A 26,040-nucleotide genomic window follows, 5' to 3' on the forward strand; every position below is an offset into this window, starting at 1 on the left:
AACCTTTGGATGCACAGGGAGCTCCGTAAAGAGGAGCTGGGAAGACTTCCCAGGAGCTCAGGGGTCCCTGGAGACAGCCACTCTGCTTCTGTGGAGGAGAGAGAAGGTCGCCTGGGAAGTAGGCATGCCTTCAACCATAGTCCAAAAATACCTCTCCATCACTGTTGGCAGGCAGGGAGTCAAGCAACATCTGGCATTGTGCTTAGCTGCTTAAGTACCTCCACCTTTAGAATAAACTAGAGTCAGCAATAAATTCCTCAAATGCATTTAAGCTTCTCCTGTGGGCTCCAGTAACAGGACACGAGCAAGACCGGCCCTGCCCTTCAGGAGGAACCAGGTGGAGAACCACAGCTCTATACGGTCCAGGAGACCCCAAGGGTAACTGACCACTTGTCACAGTTATTTACAATGCCACCCCACATACCGGCCTGTGACCCCTATTTCTCACCCTTGGCATTTAACTGGTGAAAGGCAGGGCCCACAAATGTTTTCCAGAAAACAAGTAAACGAATCTCATCATCCTCATGTACCACTGTCATCAAAGCACCTCCTGTCTGGGTTGCCTGGATTCCAAAGTTTATATAACAGAAGAATGAAATGTTTGGCCCTGGAATTCAGCCATGTTCCACTGAGCTCCAATGTCACTGCTTGTTTTTCTCCTCCCTTGGAGCCTCTCCTGTGGCTGCTCAGAAAGCCCACAGGTTCTTCAAACGTGCAGCCTAGTTCTCCTCCTCCTTAGTGTGGGCTGGACCCAGTGACTGCTTCTAACAAAGTGGAAATCACATGTGTGACCTTGAACTCAGTCATAGAATGCACTATGACCTCCTCCCTACTCCCTCTGGGAAACGCAACTCGCTCTTGGAAAGTCCATTTCACATAGGACTCTGGTAGCCTACATCATAAAGAGCCAAGGTTCTCTACCAACAGCCAGCCAGGAATTAAGGCTCCTGCCCTCACCACAGGAGGAAGGTCATGTGAGTAGATTCTCTAGACCCTTGGCGTCTTGAGGTGATTGTGATCCCAGCCAACAGCTTAATTTCTAGTTTGTGAGACACCCTGAACTGTGGTTTTGTGGGTAACTGCTCCCAAATTCCTGATCCTCGGAGATAGTGTGATATAGCCAAAATTTGTTGTTTGAAATTACCACGCACTGGGCTACTATGAAAGTCACTGGGTAGATTGCCTTCTACCCACACCCCCACTGCCCCGCCCCTCTGCTTTCTCCCCCATGTGGTCCTCAACACATTTCAATACTGCTAAATTGGAAGGTGCTTGTAACACAAAAATAACATGTTCATCTACTCTAGTTTGGATTTTTTCAAAGCACACCCTCATTTCTGAGGAAACTTGTCATCACTGATCCCCAAGACAGTGCATGAAGCCCTCTGTGAGGTAGCCTGCACTCCTCAGAGAATCTTGTCCCATTTTCAGGATCTAGTGGGGACAACCCTTGACTTTTGCACAGTTTCTTGATCTCGCTCTGCACACCCAACTTCTGAAAGCTACTTCCTGGCTTCCCTTGCCTATGCCTGTTACTAAGGCCAGTGCTTTGAGATAACCTTTCTCCAGTCTTCAGGCTAATGTTCCTGACAGTCACTAAATGTGCAATCGCAGGTGATTACTGTTATAAACACCCAGGTGTTCTAGTCTGTCTTCGATTGCTGTGATAAAACACTAACCAATACCAACTTGGGGAGGAAAGGGTTTATTTGGCTTACATCTATCTCCCAGGTCACAGTTCATCAGGAAACCCAAGGTAGGAACCCAGGGCAAGAGCTGGAGCACAGACCATGGAGGAATGCTGCTTACTGGCTTGCTCCCCTGGCCTGTGTTCAACCTGCTTTTTTGTACGATACAGGACCACCTGCTCAAGTGTGGAACCTCCCACGGTTGGCTTGGTCCTCCCACATCACTCAACAATCAAGAAAATGCCCCCACAGTCCAGTCCAATGGAGGAAATTCCTCAGTTGAGGCTCCCTCTACCCATGTGTGACAAGTTGACAACTAAAACTGTCTAGTATAACAGGTATTGAAAGAGTTAATATTAACTGGTAATCCTTTGGTCACTGTACTAGTCTGAATGTTTGTGCCTCCAGTTCCCAAATATGTATGTCGAAACCTAACCCCCATGGGATAGGATCAGGAAGTGGGGCCTTAGGGAAGAGGCTAGATCATGAAGACATGGTTCTCATAAATGTGATCAGCTCCTGACACAGGAGCCCGAAGGAACTTGTTTGTCCCTTCCACAGGACAATGCTACTAGAAGTTACTGTCACTGAGGAGAGCCTCACCAGACAGCAAAGCTGCTGGCAGCTTGGTCTGGGACTTCTAATCTCTAGAACTGGGGAGAGAAATGTTTATAAACTATTCGGTTTATGATGTCTTCTCTAAAGAAGGCTAAGAGAAAGTTAGGGAGATGGTGCCATCAGTAAAGTGCTTCCCTTGCAAACCCAAAGACCCAAGCTCTAAACCAAGTGCAGTGGAACAGACTTGTAAACCCAGCACTGGGGAGGCAGAGACAGGAGGATTCTAGGGACACACTGGCCAGCCAGCCTAACCTATTTGGTCAGCTCTAGGCTAGTTAGAGGTACTGTTTTAAACAACCCCAAAAAAGGGTCAATGGACCTTGAAAAACGATATACAAAACTATTCTCTGATCTACACACACACACACACACACACACACACACACACTCACACATGTAGAAGACTCAGGGGGGCTTTTTTCTCTCTAAGCGTCATTCAGGGAGGCCATATTAAAACCAACATAGCAAGCCAGGCATAGAAATGCACGCCTTTAATCACCATACTCAGGCCAGGCCAGCCTGATCTATGTAGCAAGTTCCAGACCAAATGGGGCCACAGGGAGACCCTGTCTCAAAAAAGACCAAAAAAATTTAAAAAGTAAACATAGCAGTTAAACTGGTTTCAATGACATAAACACAAAAGTGCTTCCCTGAAATTTTGTTTTTAGCGGGAGCTGTTCACTGTGCATATGTTAAAGTTTTCTCTGAAAACAGTTGATGATTGAACAGAATTGGAAGCCTTTCCTGAATGGCTGTTATTAGTATAGGATTGTGTAAGAGGCTGCTGACTCAGGTCCCCCCCCCCCCCAAGAAGATTATGTCACCGGCAGGCTCTCGGTTTTCCCTTACATTCTCTGACAGTTTTACCTCTGTAAAGCAGGTGGAAGGGATTAATGGATTAAACTCCACTTAAATCCTTCTGACTTAGATTCGGTACCCAATAAAGAGAGTACCTTCTGAGAACATATGAAGATATTCTCTGAGCAGTGGAGAAAGAATCTTGAAGTTAACTATTTAAGAGACAGATTTCCTAAAACAGCTCACTGAGTTAGCTTGGCATGCTGCCTGTGCAGGATCAGATAGAAGAAAAATGATATTAGAGGTCATCAGGAAATGGCTAAAGTTCCTTGACTCTCACTAATTAGATTCCCTTCTGTTTTGCAGAAAATTTGATTTCTAAAAACAAGCTAAGGTGTGGGAAAGCACAAAGATGGTCAGTTCAATTTATGGGCAAGTGTCCATCTAAAATGAAGAGAGATATTCAGTAACCACCTCCAGTCCTTTACCCTCAGAGCTGCGGGCAGGTTCCACTCTCTGGCCTCCCTTGTTTGCTCTATGAAGGCCCTGTGGTGAGGAGCTCTCTACTTGCTCACCCTAGCCTAACCTCAGATACCCATAGGTTGGTCTCCTACCCTAGCTGCAGCCCAAAAACCAGACTGGAAAATTCCCTGAACCTCAATCCCTGAAATGCATACTGTGCATTCAAACCAGGAGCTCATCGGCAAATATTTACCGAACGAACACACAGGAAGATGAATGTGCGCAGACACAAACTTGGGTGAGGCTCCGGCTGTCAGGTGACCCTCTCTTTGGAGGAACTAACGTGGTAATTTTTGCTCCTTCCTTCCTGAGAGTCCCCAAACCCCAGTGAGACCATACGCTAGAAATAGCTTAAACCTGGCCATGGTGATGGCTTCACACAGTTTTGCTGTGCAAGCCGGAGCTGGAATCCAAACCCACACAAATGCCGGGTGGGTACAGCAACCTGCCTGTAATTCCAGCCTCAGAAGGCAGAGAGATGGGATCTCCAGAGCAAGCGGGCTGGTGAGACTGGCCCATCGGTGAGCTCTGAGTTTGATTGAAACACCCTGCCTCACTGAATACAATGGAAGTGATGGGCTGTGATTCCTGACATCAGCCTCAGACCTCTACACATACACGTACAAGCACATATGCACATGCACCCACACGTGTACCCCCACACAGGCGAACATTCATATACACACATACATACCACAGACACGCACATGAAAAAAGGAAAAGGAAGAAATCCTTTAAATCACTTGTCAACCAGCCCTACGCCTCGGAATCCCGTGTTACCCAAAGAAAGCAGAGCAATGTAATAACGTTCATTAAGTCTCCGGCTGGACATGGCCCCTCTCCACACTGCACTGAGCCTCACCCTTCTCATCAATGAAATGGGAAGTTGGAGTTAAATTGGGTTTTGAATTAACTTGGTTTATGAGATTAGGTGAATGCCAGATGTGGTGACGTGTTCCTTTAATCCCAGCCCTTGGGAGGCAAAGGCAGACAGATCTCTGCAAGGTCAAGGCCACGCTGGTCCACACAGTGACTTCCAGGTGGGCTGGGACTAGGGAGACCCTTTGAAAAAAAGATTAAATAAAAAATGGAGTAACATTTTTATTTAAATAACTGTGCAACTACTTAAATATATACTAGAAAAATGTTAAACTGGCAATTACACGGGCGTCATTTAGGCAAGGCTAGGGGAGAGTTTGCCTGTTTAAGTACATTGTTTTTTGTACATGAAGTACAAAAAGTATTGAGTAACTACATGGTGGGTGTGTAGTTGGGATCAAATGACCCCAGTTCAGAAAAATGGAACTGATCATTTTTGAGGTCCAGTTGTTCAGGTGACACTAGCAATTAATAAAGATTTGCCAAAAATGCCAGTCTGTATCTTCTGAGTAGCATCAAAAGCCCAGCACTGCCCGGCAGGTTCACCCCAAGCAGCAAAGGGGTCCCAGGTCCTTGTATCTGTGAAGTCAGAGTCCCTGGCTAAATCAGACTGGGACCCAGAACACCTGAAGAGGCTTCTCCTCTGTCCAGCCTCCTCTAGCCCCAGAGGCTTGGGGCTGCTGGCCATGCCCCACACCGCAGGCCTTCCACACTGGGCTCTGCCTGGTCGCGTGGCCTGAACCTATGTGCTCTCAGGATGATGCAGCTGTCAGAGGAGAAACGACTTCCAGCAGTGTGGCCATTGAGCCAGAGGGAGGCAAACAGAGCCAGGCCCAGCCTCCCAACACTCTGTCCCCCTTGCTCTGCTCCTCGGATTCCCGGAAAGCCCGGGCCCTCCCCATGAGACCCAATCCTAACTTGTACAAAAACTAAAAACTAATCCATAACTTGATTTATGAACATTGAAAAGAAGTGATTCTTTCTCATTAGCTATTTTAATAGTTTTTTTAAATTATCTACAAAAAGAATACATTGATAATTATAGTCATGATGGTATAAGCCTGTAATCCCAGCACTTGGGAGATAGAGGCAGAAAAATCAGGAGTTAAAGGCCAGCTTCAACTTCATAGCGAGTTTGAGACCAGCCTGGATTACGTAAGACTATGTGAAAAAAGATAGATAATACCTTAATAATTACAAAGTATGTTGTTTCCTTCTTCTTTACATTAAATCCATTTTAACTAGGGCTGGGGAGGTAGTTCAGCAGTCAAGAGCTCTAGCTGCTCTTACAGAGGACCCAGGTTCCATTCCAAGCACCCACGTGGCAGATAACAACCATCTGTAACTCCAGTTCCAGGGGATCCAGCACCCTCTTCTGGCCTCTGTGGTCATTGCGTGCACAGGTACACTTGCATACATACAGTCAAAAGCAGAGCTCCTTCTCCTAACCCAGCACTCATGGATCAACTTTCCTCCTTCCTCCCTCCCCACTACCGTTGACCACCTCTGGTAACCACCATCCACTCTCAATTTCTAGGAGATCAGCTGTTTTAGATTTCACTTGAGTAAGAGCGTGTGCTAGCTGTCCTCTACCTCTGTCTGCTTTCACTTTAACAGAATGTACTCCCATCTGAGTTGTCACAAATGATAGGACTTGTTCTTTTCTGTGGCTGAGTAGTGTTCCACTGTATACATGGGCCACGTTTTCTTCACCAGTTCATCATCGATGGACAGTCAGATCGTTTCTGCTTCTCGGCTGTTTGGAGGAATGCTGTAGTGAACATGGGGCTCAGACACCTCCTCAGCGTGCTGAACGGGGCATGTGCTCAGGTCAGGGTAGAATTTCTGGGTTGCACAGTTCTGTTCATTCTGTTTGACGAACTTGTGTTCTACCTCTGCCATGTGAAGGGTCTCCCCTTCCTCTGCCCCCTCACAGGCACCTTTGTCTTTTGCATCCCAGCTGTTCTTACCAGTGAGAGACGATGCATCAATGTGGTTTCCGTTAGTATTTTTTCATAGGCTTGTTGGTCATTTGCATCTCTTCTTTTGAGAGATACTTGTTTAGATATATTACCTATTGATAAGCTTTTATTGGCATAGACTAATTATCGATAATGGGTTTCATTGTGATATTTTCATACATGTATATAACGTATTTTGATCATATTACCCCATTCCCTCTCTCACCCCCTCCCACTCCTGCTGAGCTGCCTCCTCTTCCCAACTAGTCCACTTTCAAGTCTTTATGTTTGTGACTCAGTGAGTTTAGGGTACTTACAAGATCATGAGTGAGGGGTTGTGCACAGGAGCAGGGGCCACATACCGGCAGCTGTACCATGGAAGAAAACCTCTCTCCCTCCTACAGCAATCATTCACTTACCTGTAGACCTTCTGGAAGGAGTGAGGCTTTGTGAGCCTGTCCTCCTAGTGAGTGCTAAATCCTGCATGCAGGGTCTCCTGAGCCCCTCTCCCTCCATGATGGAACGTTGACATGTTCTGCCAGGAAGACAGCTTTCTACAGCATTCCTCGTCCACGTCCTGTGACTCTTCAGTCCGTCTTCCACAGTGCTCCCTGAGCCTTGGAGGCAGTGACGCGGATGTTCAGTTTAGGGCTAAGTATTCAACAATCTCTTATTCTCAGCACTTTGGCCAGTTATGAGCCTCTGCAAAAACCACCATCTTTCCACTAAAAAAGAAAAAAAAATCTTCTCTGACCAAAGCTCACAGCAACTGTTGCATAAACATGAATAAAGGTTAATTTGACGGGCACATCATATTCATTTGCAAGCAACAGCAGTAGCTTCCCCACTAAGGCCTTTGACCTCCTGAGCCTTTTGAGGAGGTGTGAATTCCCTCCAGTGGAGTACTCATCAAATCCAATCAGAAAATGGTTGGTTGCCCCATAACAGTCGCACCATACACACTGTTACACCAGTGGAGACATCTTGCCTGGGAGGTCAGAAGGCTAGCTCACAGGGTCCCTGGCAGAGGAAGGCTGTTGGTGACAGTTCTCTCCCAGCTTCCTGCATAGCCCTCCAGCTCCATGAAAGCCAGTCAGCAGGGAGGACACTTCAGCTTAGATCCAGTTTGGTTTTTCTTTTTTAAAATATTTTATTTTTTAGGTGTATGAGTGTAATTGCCTGCATGTGCATAAGTGCACCCGTGTCATGCAATGCCCATGGAAGTCAGAAGAGAGTGTCGGATCCCCTGGAACTGGAATTATGGACAATTGTTAGCCGCCATGTGGGTGCTGGAAACCAAACCCAGGTCCTCTGCAAGAGCAGTCAGTGCTCCTAACACTGAGTCAGCTCTCCAGCCGGCAGTTTGGTTTTTCTGTCTTGCAACCAAAGTGTACGACCTCTTAGCAATAGTGTCTTAGCATCTAGTTTGGGTGTATTCTACCCATTTTTATTGAGTTATTCATGTTGTCGTTGAGTTTCTAAAGTTCTTTATTCGAGATACCATCCCTTGTCAAATGTAAACTTTACAAATATTTTCTCCCATCCTTCAGAATGCTTTTCCACTCTGTTGATTGCTAACTCCTTTTTTCAAATGAAATTTACCTTCTTCGCTTATTCCCCTGTCTCTTTGAACCATTTCGTACTTTTAGGTGTTTTGTTTAACTCTTCAACTTATCGAGCTGATTTTTGCAACTGTTAAAACACAGAGGCGCAACTCCTCCTTCTGCATGGATCTACTTCCTTCCCCTCTGCATGGTCTTTGTTGACAGTCAGTTGACTCTGGATGCAGGGGTTTACTCCTTGGTTCTCTGTTCTGTTTATTTTCTCTGTGTCTATACTTATGCCCAACCCCGATGACTCCAACCCTGTAGGATCATTTTCTTCTTAAAATGTACCCATGTATTAAACAGGTTCAGAAGATGTGGCTTGTGGCCGCCCCTTTACTGTTCCCTGCTCCATGTCTGGGCTACAACTAGGTGTTGCCTGCTCTGGGGAAGGGTCTCCCAGGAAACCCTGGGTAACAGCTATCCTTTCTCTCCAGACTCACTGTCAATCCCACAGGAAGTCCCCATGGAACAAACGCCCACATTAAAGGAGTCCAATGTCCGCTCTTGCGTCCCCATTCACTCTTCCATACCAGCAGCATCCTGAGCCTGCACCCTCCTCTCAGTTCCCAGCGTCCAGCCTGGCTCCTTCAGTACCTTACCCACCACTGGACTCCAAGCTCCTTTCTCAGAGACAGTAATGACATCTGCTTCTGTGGGGAAATGGTCACATTCTGCAGCCTGTCAAAGGAGGTTTCGTCTATAAAATGTGTATAATCATGCACTGAGGGTACTTTGTTTCAGTGGAGGGCATACAGCTCTGTGCCTCATTCTGCATCCAGTAAATGAGCCAGGCATTTTGTATTTTTCTATCTTGGCACTGGTATGTCAGGAGAGGTCGTTCTCCAGGTTTGTCCAGTTGGGATTCTAAATGTCTCTCGTATCTGGAGGTCTTTCTCTAGGTTTGGACATTTTTCTGCTATCATTGTATTGGGTCTCTCTGCCTCTGTCTTTGATCTCTGATCCTTCGGGCCGAGGATGCTTTAGTTCGGTCTCTTACCCTATCCCAGAGCTCTTGGAAATTGTGCTCACATTGGTTTATATTTCCTTCTTTGTGGATGTCTGAATGCAGTGTTTCATGTCTCTCTTCCCTGACACTCTTTGATCTGCTGGGTCAATTGGCGGTGCTTTCTGCTCTGTTTTTAAATGGAATCTTTGAGATTTTCATTTCCAACATTTCTATTTGGGTTTGTTTTTATTTTATCTGTTTTTCAAAACTGGATTTCCTGCTGACTTTCCCATCCATTTTGCTGATTTTCTTCTCTGTTGCTGGCTTCCCTCTCCCAGGCTTTGAGGTCACATCATTTTTACCACTAAACTTTGAAGATCTTAATGTGGCCCTTTTCCCCGCTCCCACATCTTCGAATTCAGCTGTGGAGCTGGGCTTTCTGGGGGGCCCTGTCTCTGACTTTGTCCCCCCAGCCAGGGAGCTCCATGTCCAGAGCTGTGTCTTAGTGACTTTCCTCTTCACCCCATCGCCATCTGTCTGCCCACATTTTCCAGCTCTTCTCTGATGCCTTTTTGTGAATTTCCAAAGCCTTCTCCTTGTCTCTGAAACAGTCCGCCTTTTTAAAAATGTTTTATTTATTATTTTTATTTTATGTGTATGAGTGTATTGCCTACATATGTAAGTGTACCCATATCATGCAATGACCACGGAGGTCAGAAGAGTGTGTCAGATCCCTTGGAACTAGAGTTATAAATGGTTATTAGCTGCCATGTAGGTGCTGGGAGCCAAACCTGTGCCCTCTGCAAGAGCAGTCAGTGCTCTTAACTGCTGAATCATCGCTCCAGCCCCTAGTCTGTCTTCTTATCCTAACACCTTCTTTACCAGGTCCCAAGGAGGCACCCCACCTTCTGAAACACACCCTTACACTGACATCTAGTTTTGAAGGTTTATGTAATCCCTAATTTAAGCTGCTTTAATCCTCCTGTTACCTAACCTCTGGGAAGTTAATATGTTGTGAGGAGTTCCCTGTTTACAGTTTATTTTCACTAAATACTTAGTTTAAAATGTGAAACTACAATTATCCCTGCACACAGCCTTTTAATTATTCAGATGTCATGACAGCCCGGCAGAGAGGCAACAATTGACCTTTATAGTCCTCTTGAGTCAGCAATGTTCCTCAGAGTCTAAGTGTCCTTTTAAAAAATAAATCACAGGTTCTGTTACCAAGAGGAGAAATAAAAAAGCAGCTAATGCTGTTTTGTCCCCACAGAACTGAAGAAGGATTACTTTGTGCTGGGCCGGTTAGTGACAACCATTATCAATTGCTGTTAAATGTCTCCAGAGACATTGCAAAGTGTGGAAGAAGAGCTTGTTACAAAACCATAATAACAACACCCAACTCTGGTGTCACTCTTCACAGCAGACAGGGAAAAGACGTCAGGCATTGGAAATGTGAAAAGCCTATCCTATTTGGCTATCTCATCTTTAAGAAGCCTTGGAACAGCCCCCAGACAAAAGTCCTCATCTTCTGACTTATGCCCCCCAAAGCCTTCTATTTCCCCCAAGTGGATTCTTCCTGGCAGCTAAGACCTTCAAGGTCAAAAACAGTCTTTTTCAGGCTGATAACTACAAGACCACAGCACAGACCTAGAGTCCAGGGTTCAAAATATATTGAATTTATTTCAGATACACAATCTATTCTCTACTCGAGTCTATAGATTTGAAATAGTGTCTTAAAAACCAAAATTGCCAACAAAATGCATTTTCTTTTTTTCTTTTTGTGGTGCTAGGGATAAATCCCTATGCATGCGAGGCAAGCACTGTGCCACTGAGCTCCATCCCCAGCCTGCAGAAAATACATTCTTGCATCCAGATTTTTAGAATAATTTCAAATGAGGCAGAGTTCTCAGCATAGGAATAAGACCCCAGACTGCTAACTGATGAGTCCACACTGCTTTTCGGGATAGGGAGAGGAAAAGCAGAGAGGAGTCAGGTAGACATCCACATGAGTCTGGGTTTGCACCGATAGGCCACTGTCCTCGGGTGAGGAATTTCATCTCCGTGACATCAGCTTCCTGATGAGGTAATGCAGCTGAGTCCCTCTGAGGAATTAAATGAAAAGGAGCTGGTAAGCTCCAGAAGCCATTTCTCCGTAAGGGCTTATAAGCACCTGTCAGGCACTGGATCTCCTACAGAGTACGATCCTGTCGACTGCCACTGTGACCTTAGTTTCAGCTGAGCCTGTCACCGAGACCACAGTGTGGTCCTGTGTAGACTGCTGTAGCTGCCTCAACAGTACCACCTGGGCGACTGAAAACAGCCTGTAGCCAAAATTCCTTCTGAGAGGTGTCAACAGTGTCCCCCCTCTTGCCCCCTTTGTTTTCACCAAACTGCAGTCTGGGAAACCAGCCAGTTTATTGGACTGACTTACACTGCAATGGGTGGGGGTTTACAAACAGGAGTGGTGTGCTCCCCTCCTAAGGCTGCACTGCAAAGTCTCCATCCAGGCATGGGTGTTAACTTCCCCAGAGCCACACAAAATGGCGACAGAACCTCCCCACCACTTCCCCAGCTTATATACCCTTAGCCCCACCCCCATGCAACTAGGACCACCTGGTTGGTTGAGAGGCATAGCTGACTCTCTCTGCCCCTCCTTTGTTGTGGAGTGTAACAGTCAACAAGTTTAGCTGCCATGTTCCTAGGCAAGCAGGTGCAACCAAGCTTGGGAAGATGCTGTCCGTCCATGGTCGGTCTTTCAGAGGGCAGTCCTATGCAGAACAGCAGAAGTGTGTGTCTGACTGTTTCCACTAAAGATTCTGGCTTTTGCTTGGCCTTTAACGGCTCTGTACCAGCTCTGTAGCCCCAGGCACTCCTTGCCTTGTGGAATCACCAGCCCCCCAACCTCTCCACAAAGCCTTCTTCTGGCTACATCTCCGTCTGTCTTCATAATTTTCTGTGTCTAATTCCCTTTTACCTATAAGGACACCAATGACATTGAGCGCAAAGAACCTCATCCAACCTAATTATACTTGGAAAGCCTTACGGCCAAAAGGTCGTTACTGTTATTAATTGCTTTTCTTCTTTTCTAAGATTTAATCATTTTATTTTTACTTTATGTGTGTGGGTGTTTTGCCTGCATGTATGTGTACCACAGGTACTACATGCCTGCACAGGCCAGAAGAGGGCAGCAGATCCCCTGGAACTGGAGTTACACATGGTTATGAGCCAACATGTGGTTGCTGGGAACCAAACCCAAATCTTGCAGAAGAGCAATAAGCTCTTAACCTCAGAGTCATTTCTCCTCCCACTTTTTAAAAGATTTATTTATTTTCATTTTATGTTGCTTTTCTTCTTGCTTTGACAAAACACTTTAAGGAAGGAAGGGTTAATTCCAGCCCAGAGTCCATCATGTGAAGACAGGCCGAGAACATGAAGCAGTTGGTCACATCGTGGCTACAGTTGGGAAACAGATGAGTGCTGGTACTCAGCTGACCCCCTCCTTTAAAAACATTGTTATTATATGTATTTATCTAGTAGCATGCATGTGGGGGTGTACATATACCATGTCAGCTGGTGGGAGTTGTTTCTCTCTTTCCACCATATGGATCTCAGAGATTGAACTCAGACCACCAGGCTGGTAGCACGCACCTTCACCTGCTGAGTCATCTCAGCAGCCCAAGGATTCTCCTCCTTCTCCAGTCTGGACCCCAGGAGTTCGGATTGTGCCAGTTACATTCAGGGTAGACCTTCCCTGCTCAGTTTCCATGGTGTGTTTCCATGGATTCTAAGTCTCATCAGTTAACAATCAAGATTAACCATCACAGTCCTGTTCACAGGTTTGGGATGTAGGGACATCAGTCATTATTTGGACAAACAGTTCAACGTGTTAGCAGCTCCATAGCTTTCCCAGTCACTCTGAGATAAAATTAAAAATCTTCCAGACTTTTGGGCCTTGGGAAGAGTGCTGTTTCAATGACCAGAGCAGCCAGTTCTCTGTAACGGACTTGGACCCTGGGATCAGGCCTGACGCTCCACTGTAGCAAGCGTTCTATCCCTGGCTCTGAGCCCTGCAGAGCAAGACCCACAGCCAGGAGAGTAGGGCAAAGGAGTCCACCACACCTCTGACCTGGGCTTCTTAGGTATTCAACATAACCACATTCTCTCGTGTTCGGTGTTCATGTGTTTCTCAGAAATCCTCACTGGGAATGTCCAGCTGCTGTTATAGAGAGCAAGTCAGCCCTTTACACCCTTCCAGGAAGATCTTTTGGGTGGAACTCAAGATAGCTCCAGCTCACCTTGCTCCTGTGTGGCTCAAATCTGGTCTCTAGAAACACATTCTCAAACATTCTCTTCATAAGAATGATACCAAGTGGACTCAGCAATGTCAGCCCTTGCATACGAATTATAAGTAAAACATTGAAAAGCTGTATACATGAGTAAATAGATGATAGGGACATAGATTATAAAAGATAGATACATGATACAGAGATAGATTAGATAGATGATAGATAGATGGATGGATGGATGGATAGATGGATGATAGATGATGATGATGATGATGATGATAGATAGATAGATAGATAGATGATAGATAGATAGATGACAGATAGATAGATGACAGATACATACATACATACATACATACATACATACATAGTTACATAGATGATAGATAGATATAGATAGATAATGATAGATATAGATAGATGATAGATAGATGGATGGATGGATAGATAGATAGATGATAGATGATAGACAGATAATTGAAATTTTCAAAGAAAAAATTTAACTAATAAAAATAAAAACGTTATTATAACCAAGTAGATAGAGATGAGAGATGATAGATGATTGATGATAGATAGATAGATGATTGATAGATAATAGATGATAGATAGATAGATAGATAGATAGATAGATATAGACAGATGAGAGATGATAGATAATTGATGATAGATTGATAGATAGATAGATAGATAGATATAGATAAAGATAGACAGATGAGAGATGATAGATAGATGATTGATGATAGATTAGATAGATAGATAGATAGATAGATAGATATTAGATAGATAGATAGATAGATGACAGATGACATATACCTGACCGATAGATAATAGGTAGATATAGATACATGATACATAAGTGATCAAAAGATAGATGATAGGTAGATAAGTAGATAGATGATAAATAGATGGATGAATAATCTAGCAATAGATGACAGATACATGATAGATAAATGGATATATGACTGATAGCTACATTGATACATAGTCTAAGCACTTTTACGTATCCTGCATACAAAGACAACCTATTGGTTCATTGGTCCTTTTTCTTTCATTCTTTTAGAACTTCAGTCAGAAAAAAAGTCCCTTTTTAGCATTCTGTTGTAGTCTCCTTCTTCTTGATAGAAAAGAGATTGAGAACAGTCTGACCTTGTATTTCTAAACAGAATGAACTTGGATTGTCTCAGAAAATTAAGTGACAAGAGACCAACCAAAGGGCTGTGTCCTGCCTTTCCGAAGACCAAGATATTTGCCAGGCAATGGCACTGATTGATCCTTAAAGCCAAGGACAGTTTGGAGATTCAGAAGCTTGTGGTGAAATGAGGTTGCATTAGTGGAAAGAACACAAGCACAGGAATTTGGTGTTGGTCCTAGTCCTGTTTCTATGTTGACTCATTAGTGACTTTATGAAGGTCAGATAGGTCAATATACTTGAAAGCTCTTTAAAAACTGCACATGTTCAACACAACAGTGTTACTGGTCTTCTAAGAGGCAAAACCATGTTGCTAAATCTTCACCTGGAACCTCTCAGGCTCACCTCTGCTCTCCATCTCACTGCAGTCATTGGCTCTAATCCAGTTTACTGCAAAAGCCTCCCAATTCATCTTCTTCTTTTTATACCCCATCCCGTTAAGGAAGGACTGGACTAGAATTCCCCAAGACCTTCCCCTCCATGTTGTGATAGACAGATGCTGGGAGAGTCAGAGAAGTCAGACATGACTGTGATTTTGCCCTCCACTCCCACCCTTAATTTAGCTACAACTCAAAGTGGTTCAAGATTAGACAGGCAGTGCATGGCAGCTCATGCCTGTAATTCCAGTACCCAGGAGGCTGAGACAGGAGACTTGCTGTGAGTTTGGGGCCATCTGAGGCTATGTAGTTAGTTCTAGGCCATCCTGAGCTACATAGGATGGTCCTGTCTCAACACAAACAAAAAATTAGATGAATAAGTTGGTAAGCAGGTATGTAAAGATATAAAATTGAATAGGAAAAATGAAATGGTTTAGTGAAGATAGGATTTTAGCCTCATTATCACTCCAGTAACTCCGTAAACCGTCCACAGATGTTGTATTCACTGTGAAAATTTTGGCTCACTTGCTCCCAGTCCAGGGCAGTTTGGCACCCAGCCCTGTTCTGTACACTGCCTTGAAGGAGATACTCATGTCTGTTACAAAACACAGAGGTGCCCAGCCTAGCCCTGCTTGTCGGAAGCACTACATGCTGGTAAACACTTCCTCCACTTCCAGAAGCTCTTCCATCCTCATCCTCTCTCCAGAGCTCCTCTCCTATCCCAGGGACTGGAGTTGCCGGGGAGCCTGCTTCCCTCCTGACAGGCTGTATGCATCCAGGCAGCAGTCTCCCAAATCCACATTTCTAGTTCCTGTTTCACTCTTTTTAACAGAGAACTTTTCATAAGAAATTTTTTGTTCTGGGCTAGAGATGCTTCAGCAGTTAAAAGCACTGGCTGCTCTTGCAGAGGACCTGAGTTCAGTTCCCAGCACCCACATGGCAGCTAACAACCGTCTTCTGATCTCCATGGGCAGTACACAGCACAGGTACACTTTTACACACAAGCAGGCAATACACTCATACCTATAAAATAAAAATAATAAAATATTTAAAAAGAAATTTTTGTTCCCCAAGATTTTCAAACATGCATACAATGAAATATGATCATATGCACCCCGTTTCTCTACTCCAGCTCCCTCTGTGTCTCTCCCAAAGTCTTCCCTCCTAACTTCACGTATTCTTTGTACATTTTTTTTTGGTAACCCACTAAGTCTAATCAGTGCTGCTCCTGTGTGCGTGGGTGTGGAGCCATCTATTGGAGCCCCGGCCATATCCTCAAAGAATGATGCTCCCTCCCCAGCAGCTAGTAAGTAGCTCCCTAGTAAGGTGTGGGGCCTGGACATCATCTCCTTCATTCAATAGCTCCTTAGTAAAGGGTGAAGCCTGGGGATCACCTCCCTCCTCCAATAGCTCCTTAGTAAGGGGTAAAGCCTGGAGACCATCTCCCTCATCTAAGCTGGAATTTTGGCTGGCTTGATCTTGCATAGGTCCTGTGCAGGTCACCACAGCTGGTGTGAGATCATGAGTACAGCAGTCATGTTGACTCAACACACACACACACACACACACACACACACACACACACACACACACACACACCACAATGCACTCAACATCTAAGCATTGCAAGGCAACTCTACCTCACATCTCTGTCTCTACTCTATCCCAGGGAGTAGGATCCCCGTATTCTCGCCCCCTATTCCTCTCTCCTTCTCTGTTCTCTGGCTCACTCTCTCCTTTCCCCCTCCTCTCTCTCTCTCTGTTCTTCTCACCTCCCCCTTCCGCCCACACCAGCATCTGATCAAACCCTAAATCTTATTGACTGTCAGCTGTCTCTCAGATCCACCCGTTTCCCTCCATCCGTTGGCCTCACCCTGCTCTGGTCCCCATCGTCTCCGAGGGACAATGGTAACACTCAGAGAGGCTTGCTCCAGCTGTTTACTTCGTAGTAAAGTTTCTGAAATACAGGCTTGATGATTTCTCACTTGTCCTCAGAGCAGTCCAAACCCACTGACCTAATGTTAGGAGTCCCTGATGAGCCTCACCTCCCCACCCTGCACCCTCTACCTGACTCCTCCCTCTGCGATGTCTACACCACACCATCACAAGCTCTCAGTTCCCAGAGCAGACATGCTGTCTTCCCAGCTTTGCACACGATGCTTCTCCTGCTAGAATGCTCTCAGAGCTCTGCGACCTGGCTGATCTCTGCTCAACCAGCTGGCTTCCAGTGCCTCTAGGACTCCTGAACCCCAAGGCTAAGTGAGGTCTTTTCATCTCAGCACCTTCTCTCTGCTCTCACAATGCTCAGCCTCCTTCTGTGCCCTGAAACTTTACCTCAGTCTCTGTTCCCAGACAACCGTTCCTGCATCCCACCACATCTGCTCCCAGACCGCACCCACCTCATATTTGCTCTAAGTCTCCACCACCCACTTTCTCTGCATCCCATCACATGGGCTCCCAGACTGACCACACCCTATCTTTCCGTGTCCCCAGACTGACCACACCCTATCTATCTTTCTGTGTCCCCAGACTGACCACACCCTATCTTTCCGTGTCCCCAGACTGACCACACCCTATCTTTCTGTGTCCCCAGACTGACCACACCCTATCTATCTTTCTGTGTCCCCAGACTGCACCCTGGCTGCCTCCCCTGGCATCTATATCCCCAGACTCCATCCACCCCCGTCCCCCCCCCCACTCTGCCTCCAGACCCTCCCAAAATGACATCTCCTTTGTCTGCCACTACGCTGCAGGGACTAGAACACTGCCTGCCACTTGGGAAGAGTGCCAGTGATGCAAGCGAATTAAGTGTAAACAGATACATGAAAAGTTGCTTGGACAAAATGCTGCCCATCAGATCTCAAGAACTGCCTCAATCAAAAAAAAATCTGTTCCAAAAAATATCCACTTAGGAAGGCATTAGGAAGGCATTGAATTACTATCTTGTACTCCTTTTTAAATATGTTGTGTCTGGCCTTTCAAACTCTGTCTCTAAATATATAACACCTATGTGGGTGTCTGTTGCCTGCTGCAGCCCAGTAGATCCAACCACACAGTCAGGCAGCGGACAGGAAGAGGAGGGTCCATCCACCCCCTCCTCCTGTGTCTGTCAGGTTCTGTGGGGAAGAAGCCACCACAGTGGATTTCTTTCCAGGCAGTTCAGTCTCTCGCCTGGCATTTTACTGAACCTCTTCCTCTGTGTTTTAATGTTGGGAATGAGGAGGCCAAGGTGCTAGGAACAATGTCCAGTCTCCTCAAGTTCTCCAATTCTGTCCAAATTAATCCTCCCCAGCCATTAAATCCATGTCCGGGGTGACTATTCAATGATTTTGGTCACCTGTGAATTTTCTGAAACATTCATGGCTATAACAGCAAAAGCTAAGCTACCTAGCTCTAGTCTCCAAGCACAGCCAGATGCAGCTCAAGGTCACATGGGCAGCTCACCTTCCCAGGGGATACTGTCACCGCCAAACCCAAGGCTGGACACTGCAGCAACTCAACAGTCCTGGCCCCTTGGAGAGTCCGCCACGCTGATATTAGTGTGAGAGAAAACAGCTTGAGTCATCTTCCTAGCCAAGCCTCAGAAATCACAGACTGCAGCTAGGCTCTGTTTTCACCTCTGGGCAACCATGTAACGACCAGGTCGTAATCGGGAAAACAAAGGAAAGGGGCTAGGAGAGGGCAGAGCGAGGCGAGGACCTGAGTTCGAGCCCAGCCCCCACAGGAACAGCTGGACACGCTGGCCCACACTTGTAATTCCAGTATTGGAGAGGTGGGCCTGGGCAGATTCCTGGGGCTCAATGGCCAGCCAATCTGGCCTAATAGGCAAACCCCAGATCCCATGAGAGACCCCATCTCACAAAACAAGGTGGGCAATTCCAAGGTTGACCTTTGGCCTCCACACGTACACACACACATAAGTGCACACAGGAAAAGAATGAAAGGCTATTAGGACAAGGTGTATGTGACAAGACAATATTATTTTCCTTTTTCAATCTGGAAAATTTGTAATTTTGACTTTTCCTGACAAAATGACAGGGCCAGAACTTGTTTTGTTTTCGGAATGTTTGATTTTGGCTTGTTTTCATTTTTATTAGTTGGTTGATTGGTTAGTCAGTTTGTTCTTTTTGAGACAGGGTCTCCCTGTAGCCTCCAGCTGGCCTGAAATTTACTATGTACCCCAGGCTAGCCTTGATCTCAGAGATCCACCTGCCTCTGCCTCCCAAGTGGTGGGACTAAAGGCGTGCACTACCATGCCTGGTTTCTTGTCTTTTCTTTTTTCTAACACATTATTTTTATTCTACATGTATGAGTGTATTACCTGCATGTATGTAAGTGCACCTGTGTCGTGCGATGCTGGAGGAGGTCAGAAGAAGGCATCGGATTCCCTGGAACTGGAGTTACAGACAGTTGTTAGCCACCATGTGGGTGCTGGGTTCTCTGGAAGAGCAGCCACTGCTCTTAACCTCTGAGCCATCTCTCTAGTGCCTTTCTTTTCTTTTTAAAAATATTTTCTATTCTTTAGACGTTTCACACATTTATATAGTGTTATAGCGTGTATTGGTCACACCTATCCACCACTACCTCCAACTCCCCAGTGTCCCTAACCACATCTCAATCCCAACTTCCTGTCCCCTTTTCATATTAGTTTTGTTATTAATAACACCGAGGCAGTTAGTGCAGCCCATATGAGAGCTAGCATGTGGCCATCCATGGGGCGTGGGCAACCTACCAGCAGCCATGTCCCCGAAGGAAAGTGACTCTACCTCTGTAGCTGTCAACTGCCTATGGCTCCTCTGCAGAGGGGGGGTCCATGAGCCCCTCCTTTCATGCTGGAACTTTTACTAGCTTGATCTAGTGCAGGCCTTATGCAGGCCTTATTCAGATAGCCAGAGCTGTTGAGAATTGATTATGCAACAGCCATGTCTTGTCCAGAAGTCAGCATTTCACAGCTCTCCTCCCCATCTGCAGACGACTACATTCTTTCTACCCCTTCTGAAATATTCCCCAGCCTTGAATGGTGGGAAGTTGATATAGATGATCCATCCACAGCTGAGTACTTGTTTATATTTGGCATTTTAACAAGTTATGAGTCTTTGCATTAACCACTGTCCTTGACCATTTAGCAAAACAACAACAGTGGGTTCCCCCATGGGGCCAATGATCCCCAGTCATGGGCTTTAAACCAGGTTTAAACTGCCAGGCATGAATTCTCCCCTGTGAAGCAGGCCTCAAATCCAAGCAGAGAGTGATTGTTCACCCCCATAACCGTCATGCAACTATTGCACTGGGGACACACCTTGCCAGCAAGTATTCAAGAGTGCAGCATCCAGTGCTGGGTGAGAGCTTTGATGTCTCTTCTCCCCCAGCAGCCGGCACAGAGCTTTCTGGCACTAAGTGAGCCTGGTGGCAGGAAGAGTGTGCTGGACAGCTTTAGTGTCAACCTGACCCACCTGGGCTGAGGGAGCCTCAATTGGGGAATTGCCTCCATTGGACTGGCCTGTGGCCATGTCTATGGGGTACACTCTTGATTTTTGAGTCATGTGGGAGGGCCCAGCCCACTGTGGGTGGTGCCACTCCTGGGCAGGTGGGCCTGTGTTACATAAGAAAGCAGGCTGAGCAGGGGCCATGGGAGCAAGCTAGTAAGCAGCATTCCTCCATGGCCTGTGCTCCAGCTCCTGCCTCCAGGTTCCTGCCCTGAGTTCCCACCTTGGGCTCCTTGATGAACTATGACCCGGAAGATGTAAGCTGAATAAACTCTTTCCTCCCCAAGTTGGTAGTGGTCAGAGTGTTTCGTCACAGCAATGGAGAGATAAACTAGGACAGAAAGTGTCCTGGTCGGTATGAGGATGACTTCTTTATGTCCTGAATTCCAAGTGAGTAGTAGGGTCTTATATAGTTATGGTGGGCAGCCAGGCAACAGCATGTGCTGTTTGGGGTGCCACTGGGGCCTCCTCAACCAGTGACTTATAGGGAGCTCTCCCAGGCCTGCGCTGAGGTTTTCACTTAATCACCTATGTCTGGGAGCAGCATTGTCCACCCATGCAGGAACTTCTGTTTAAACTCCCTTTTGAAATATATATAGTTTTTTAATTAGCTCACAGATGAGTGGATTTCCATAAGACTTCATGTACCTTTAGCTCTGGCCAACCTAGCCCCTACCTTCCCCTCTCCCCCAACCCCCCTATCCCCACTTAACCTTTTACCCCCAAGCATATCCCCCTCCTTTCCTGTCCGCTGCGCTCTCCTACCCCCTCTAATTGAAATTTTCCTCGGATGAGAAGATCATGGGTTTCCATAGAGCTTTATCGTGCACAAAACCTTCCACTGGCACCTCTTCCTACCCCCCCTCCTCCCTCTCCACCCTCCGTGCTTGAACCTTTCCACCCCCCAGCTCCACTCTCTTTCATCTTACCTGTATTTTACCACCTCCAGTGGCCCGTTTCTGGTTACCTGGTGTCCTAGTTTGTTTCTCCACTGCTGTAACAAAACACTCTGACCACTACCAACTTGGGGAGGAAGGAGTTTATTCAGCTTACATCTCCCAGGTCACAGTTCATCAGGGAGCCCAAGGTAGGAACTCAGGGCAGGAACCTGGAGGCAGGAGCTGGAGCCCAGGCCATGGAGGAACACTGCTTACTGACTTGCTCCTCTGGCCCCTGCTCAGCCTGCTTTCTTATGCAACACAGGCCCACCTGCCCAGGGGTGGCACCACCCACAGTGGGCTGGGCCCTCCCACATCACTCATCAAGAAGATGCCCCTCAGACATGGCCACAGGCCAGTCCAATGGAGGCAGTTCCCCAATTGAGGCTCCCTCAGCCCAGGTGTGTCAAGTTGACACTAAAGCTATCCAGCACACCTGGCTTCCCTATGTACTCAACATTAGACGTATGAAACAAAAGACTCAAAGCTAGGATCCACATGAGACAGAGGGTGTGGTGTTGGTCTTTCTGGGCCTGGGTGACCTCACACGGCATAATTTTTCAGTTCCATTCATTCACCTGAAGATTTCATGAGTTCATTTTTCTCCACAGGTGAGCATTATTCTGCTGTGTGAACATGTTCCCTTGTCCTTACCCGTTCATCAGCTGGTGGACTTGTGCTTGATTCCGTTCCTAGCCAACACCTAGTGCAAACACCTCTGTAGCAGGATACTGAGTCCTCTGGGTGCGTGCCCAGGAGTGATGTAGCTGAGTAACATGGCAGCTCTGGTCTAGTTGGAGAAGCCCTCAGACTGATTTCCATGGTGGTTGCCCTAGTTCACACCCCCACTAACAATGTTATAAGAGTTCCCTTCCCACATCCATACCCGCATTTGTTATCGTTTGGATTCCTAATCGTGGCCATTCTGACTGGCGTGGGATGAACACTTAAAGTCGTTTTAGCCTGCATTTCCCTGATCGCTAAGGATGTTAAACACTTGCATTTTACTAACCATTCATATTTCTTGTTTTGAGAACTTTTTGCTCAGTTCTCTAACCCACTTTTAATCGAGTTTATTTTCTTGATATTTAGTTTTATAAGTTATTTGCACATTTAAGACACTAATCTTCTGTCAGATGGATAGATGACCAAGATTTTCATCCCCATTCTGTGGGATGACTCTTCACCTGATTGGCAGTTCCCTTTGCCGTACAGAAGCTTCTTAATTTCACGAACCCCCATTATCAACCGTTGGTCTTCCTGCACGACAGGAACCGGTGTTCATGGACACTTCCTGCTTAATCCTCTAGCGACTTCACAGTATCTGGTCTTACCTTGAGGTGCTTGATCCAGTAAGAGCTGAGTGTTGTCCAGGGTGAGAGATTAGCAGCCAGTTTCATTTTCTGCTGAAATACAGGTTTCCCAGCACCATGTGGTGAAGATGACGTCTTTTCTCTAAGGTGTGTTTTAGCATCTTTGTTAAAAATTGGTAGCTGTAGTTGTGGGGTCCAATATATGGATCTTCTGTTCTATTTTGTTGACCTGAGTCTTATTTTTGTGCCATCGCTGTTCTGTTTTAATTACTATGGCTTGGTTTGATTATTAAAATCCCAAAAGAATAAAGAAAAAATATTCCACAAAGCAGAAGCTGGCACCTAAATTAGTATTAAATACAGAAAGTTCAGATTCTTAATGATCAGACAAAGAATTCAAGAGGAAATTCCTGGACAAGTGAGCCCTCTCATGGCCTTTTCCTTCATGAAAAGAAAAGGAGGAAAGAGAGGGCTGGCTTCTCCTGACATGTAACATGTAAACATGTAAAGGCAGCTCTTCATGGAGCTGTAGAGCCTGGGCTGTATGGGCTCCAAGCTCTAATTCTGCACACATTGGCTCGCACAGTACTCACCCTGTCCAGTGACTGTTTCTCCTGCTTTAAGATGGGGGACTCAGGGCACCGAGAGGCATTCCCACATTCAAGGTCACACTACTCACTGTAAAGTTTCAGACCTAGGATTCTTACCTGGTTCAATTTCAGAACTTTTTCTCCCACCCACCATCCTCCCAAATAAAGCAAGGTTTCAATGGCATTAGGTTTGCAGTCCCTGACCAACTGCAGAAGTTAAAAGTCATCCATTGCCAGAATAGTTCCTTTATCAGAGATGTTCTTTTATTGACATCATTATAAACGTTACCTTAAAAATAACAATAAGGAAAATAAAAGAAAGACCAGACGCTGCTGAAAAACACCAGAGCCTGAGCTCTCATGGTCTTTCCACCCTCCCTTCCCCAAAGGTCCTTGAGCCTGGAGGATGCGGGGAGGGATACAGATGCCCCATTTGTGACTGAGCACGCCAGACATTCAGGGACACCTACTTTCTCTCTCCTCTCCTACGGGCTTCACGCACAGATCTCACTTAGCCATCAGAGCAACTCAGCCAAATCCCGACTGCATCTTCATTTTAAGAGTAAGGAAGGTGAGCCCTAGAGAGTGGACAGGACTTGCCAAAGATTAAGGATGGAGTAAGGGTTTGACCCCCAGGTCTACCTGAGACGTTTCCTTAACCACTGTACAGCGCATCCCAAGTTATTTTATGAAAACATTCTGTTGCTAATGTTAGAAGGCTGTTCTTCAAATGGAAACAAATTCTGCACAGTAGCTCCCTTCTGGGGTAAGCAGATTAACTTGTTACATGTCAGCTCTGAAAAACGGACTACGAAAACCCCAGAACAGTTAAGAAAATCATCACTAAATAAAATCCCCCAGAGTCCATGTCTAAAGTGTTTAAAATTCAGATGTTTCAGGTTTCTCTGAAAATCATTAAAAATGGGCAATGGGAGCTGTGTGAACGCAGCTACAGGAATGAAGTCTGGGTTCCGGATTGGATGGGAATTGCTGGTACTCTAAGAATTCTTCTGTAATTAAGTGAAAACTGTGCCCTGCGGCTTAATTAGTCCACTGTGACTTAGTTTAAGGAGAAACAGTAAATCTTGCTGTATTTCATTAAATGGGAGCCCAGCAGCCCCGCCTCACCTGAGGTTGGATTTACACCTGTACTGATCTCGTGTAAAAGGCCGGGAAGGTGACCCAGTCTTCAGAAGTCTGAAAGCCCCTCCCTCTTCCGTTCAGATTTACAGTGCTCTTGGAATTCCCAAGTACTTCCTTCCTCAAAGGGTTTGTAGCCGACTGACTAAGGATCCAGTCACTGGCCTCTTTGCATCCCTGGGTGGGTAACAAGAGTCAGTAAAGCAAGATTCATGTGGTGGGATGTTCCTAACTACTGCACACGGAGAACCTGCATCCATCAGAAGCTGATGAAGAAACTAAATCCCCTCAAATTTTCTCCAAACATCTCAGTATCTGATAACAACCAGGTTTCATGGTACTTAAAAGAAGGAAATTTTTAGTTTTAGGTTGTTGCTTTTAACTTTATTGGTTCATTATAAAAGCAAAGCACACTCATCACAGAAAATTCAGGAAGTATGAAAAGTTTGAAGCAAGAGAAATCTCACCCTTTGCCTCCTCATTCATTGTTAACATGGTGGCCTGCTTCCCTGTTTTACCCAAGGCTGTGGTTAAGTTGTTCTGTTTGGGGCTGGCAGATAGCTCTGTTGTTAAGAGCACTGACTGCTCTTGCAGAGGACCAGCAGTCAGGTCCAAGCGCCCACATCGTGGATAACAACTGTGGTAGTTTGAATGAGAATGTCCCCTGACAGGCTCCAAGTATTTGGATATTTTGTCCCCAGTTGATGGCACTGTTTGGGGGGGCTTAGAAGGTGTGGCCATGATGGAGGAAGCACATCACTGGGGGTGGGCTTAGAGAGTTCTTAAGCCTTGCCTGATCTCCAGTCACTCTCTGCTTCCTGTGCCTGCATGAAGATGTGAGAGCTTAGCATCCACTCCACCTCTGCCACCATGCCTCCCCACCATGATGGACTCTTGCCCCTTGGGAATCCTAAGCTAAATAAACTCTTCCTTTTATAAGTTCCTTTGGTTATGGTGTCTCTATCATAGCAACAGAAAAGTAACTAAGATAATAACCATTTATAACTCCAGTTCCAGGGGATCCAGCACCCTCTCCGGCCTCTGTGGTCACTGGAATAGAAAAACTTGGTGTTCTGCTAGAAAGACCTCACCTTCGCCTATATATCTGATGGTCAATCCCTTTGCCTCCAGCATCTCAGACACACGTCAGCCTGCCCACTACTTCAGCAAGCAGAGACCGTTCTCTTAAAACACACCTGGTCTGTTATTGCAGTGGCCTCAACTTAGCAGAGTTCAACTTGGTTTTTCAACTTGACAGCGGCACAGAAGTGGTGTGCTTTTGATGTAAACTGTACATTGAACTTTGACCTTTTCTTGGACTAGTAATATGCTGTAGGACTCTTTCACAGAGCTGGACAACAGCCCCCAGTCAGCCATGTAACACAGGGTAGATACTTGGTACTCTGCAGTGGGCTGTGTTGCTAAGCTATGATGCTCAGTAGGCTAGGTGCATCGACGCATTGTCTATGATATCTTCAATGTGCTATGAGTTTATTTGGTGGTAACGCCATCATATGTCGAGGAACAACTGTAGTGGATTTCTAGCTGAATTTGGTATGCAGTTTGTAGTGATTTTCCTATTGGAGAAAGTCACACTGGGGCTGGGGATGTGGCTCCGTTGGTAGAACACTTTCCTAGAATACAGGAAGCTCTGGGTTTGATCCCTGGCACTATATAAACCCAGTGTGGAAGTACAAGCCTG

General features: G+C 45.9%; 1 protein-coding gene across 10 annotated transcripts in view; it reads left to right on the forward strand.

Annotated features, from left to right (window-relative positions):
• Nucleotides 1-26,040, forward strand: part of Pex5l (peroxisomal biogenesis factor 5 like) — a 208,812-nt gene that overhangs the window by 170,031 nt on the left and 12,741 nt on the right. The gene's annotated exons all lie outside the window — the stretch shown is intronic.

Source organism: Nannospalax galili, unplaced genomic scaffold (genome assembly GCF_000622305.1).
Source record: "Nannospalax galili isolate Female #2095 unplaced genomic scaffold, S.galili_v1.0 scaffold179, whole genome shotgun sequence".
In the NCBI taxonomy this organism is placed as follows: domain Eukaryota; kingdom Metazoa; phylum Chordata; class Mammalia; order Rodentia; family Spalacidae; genus Nannospalax; species Nannospalax galili.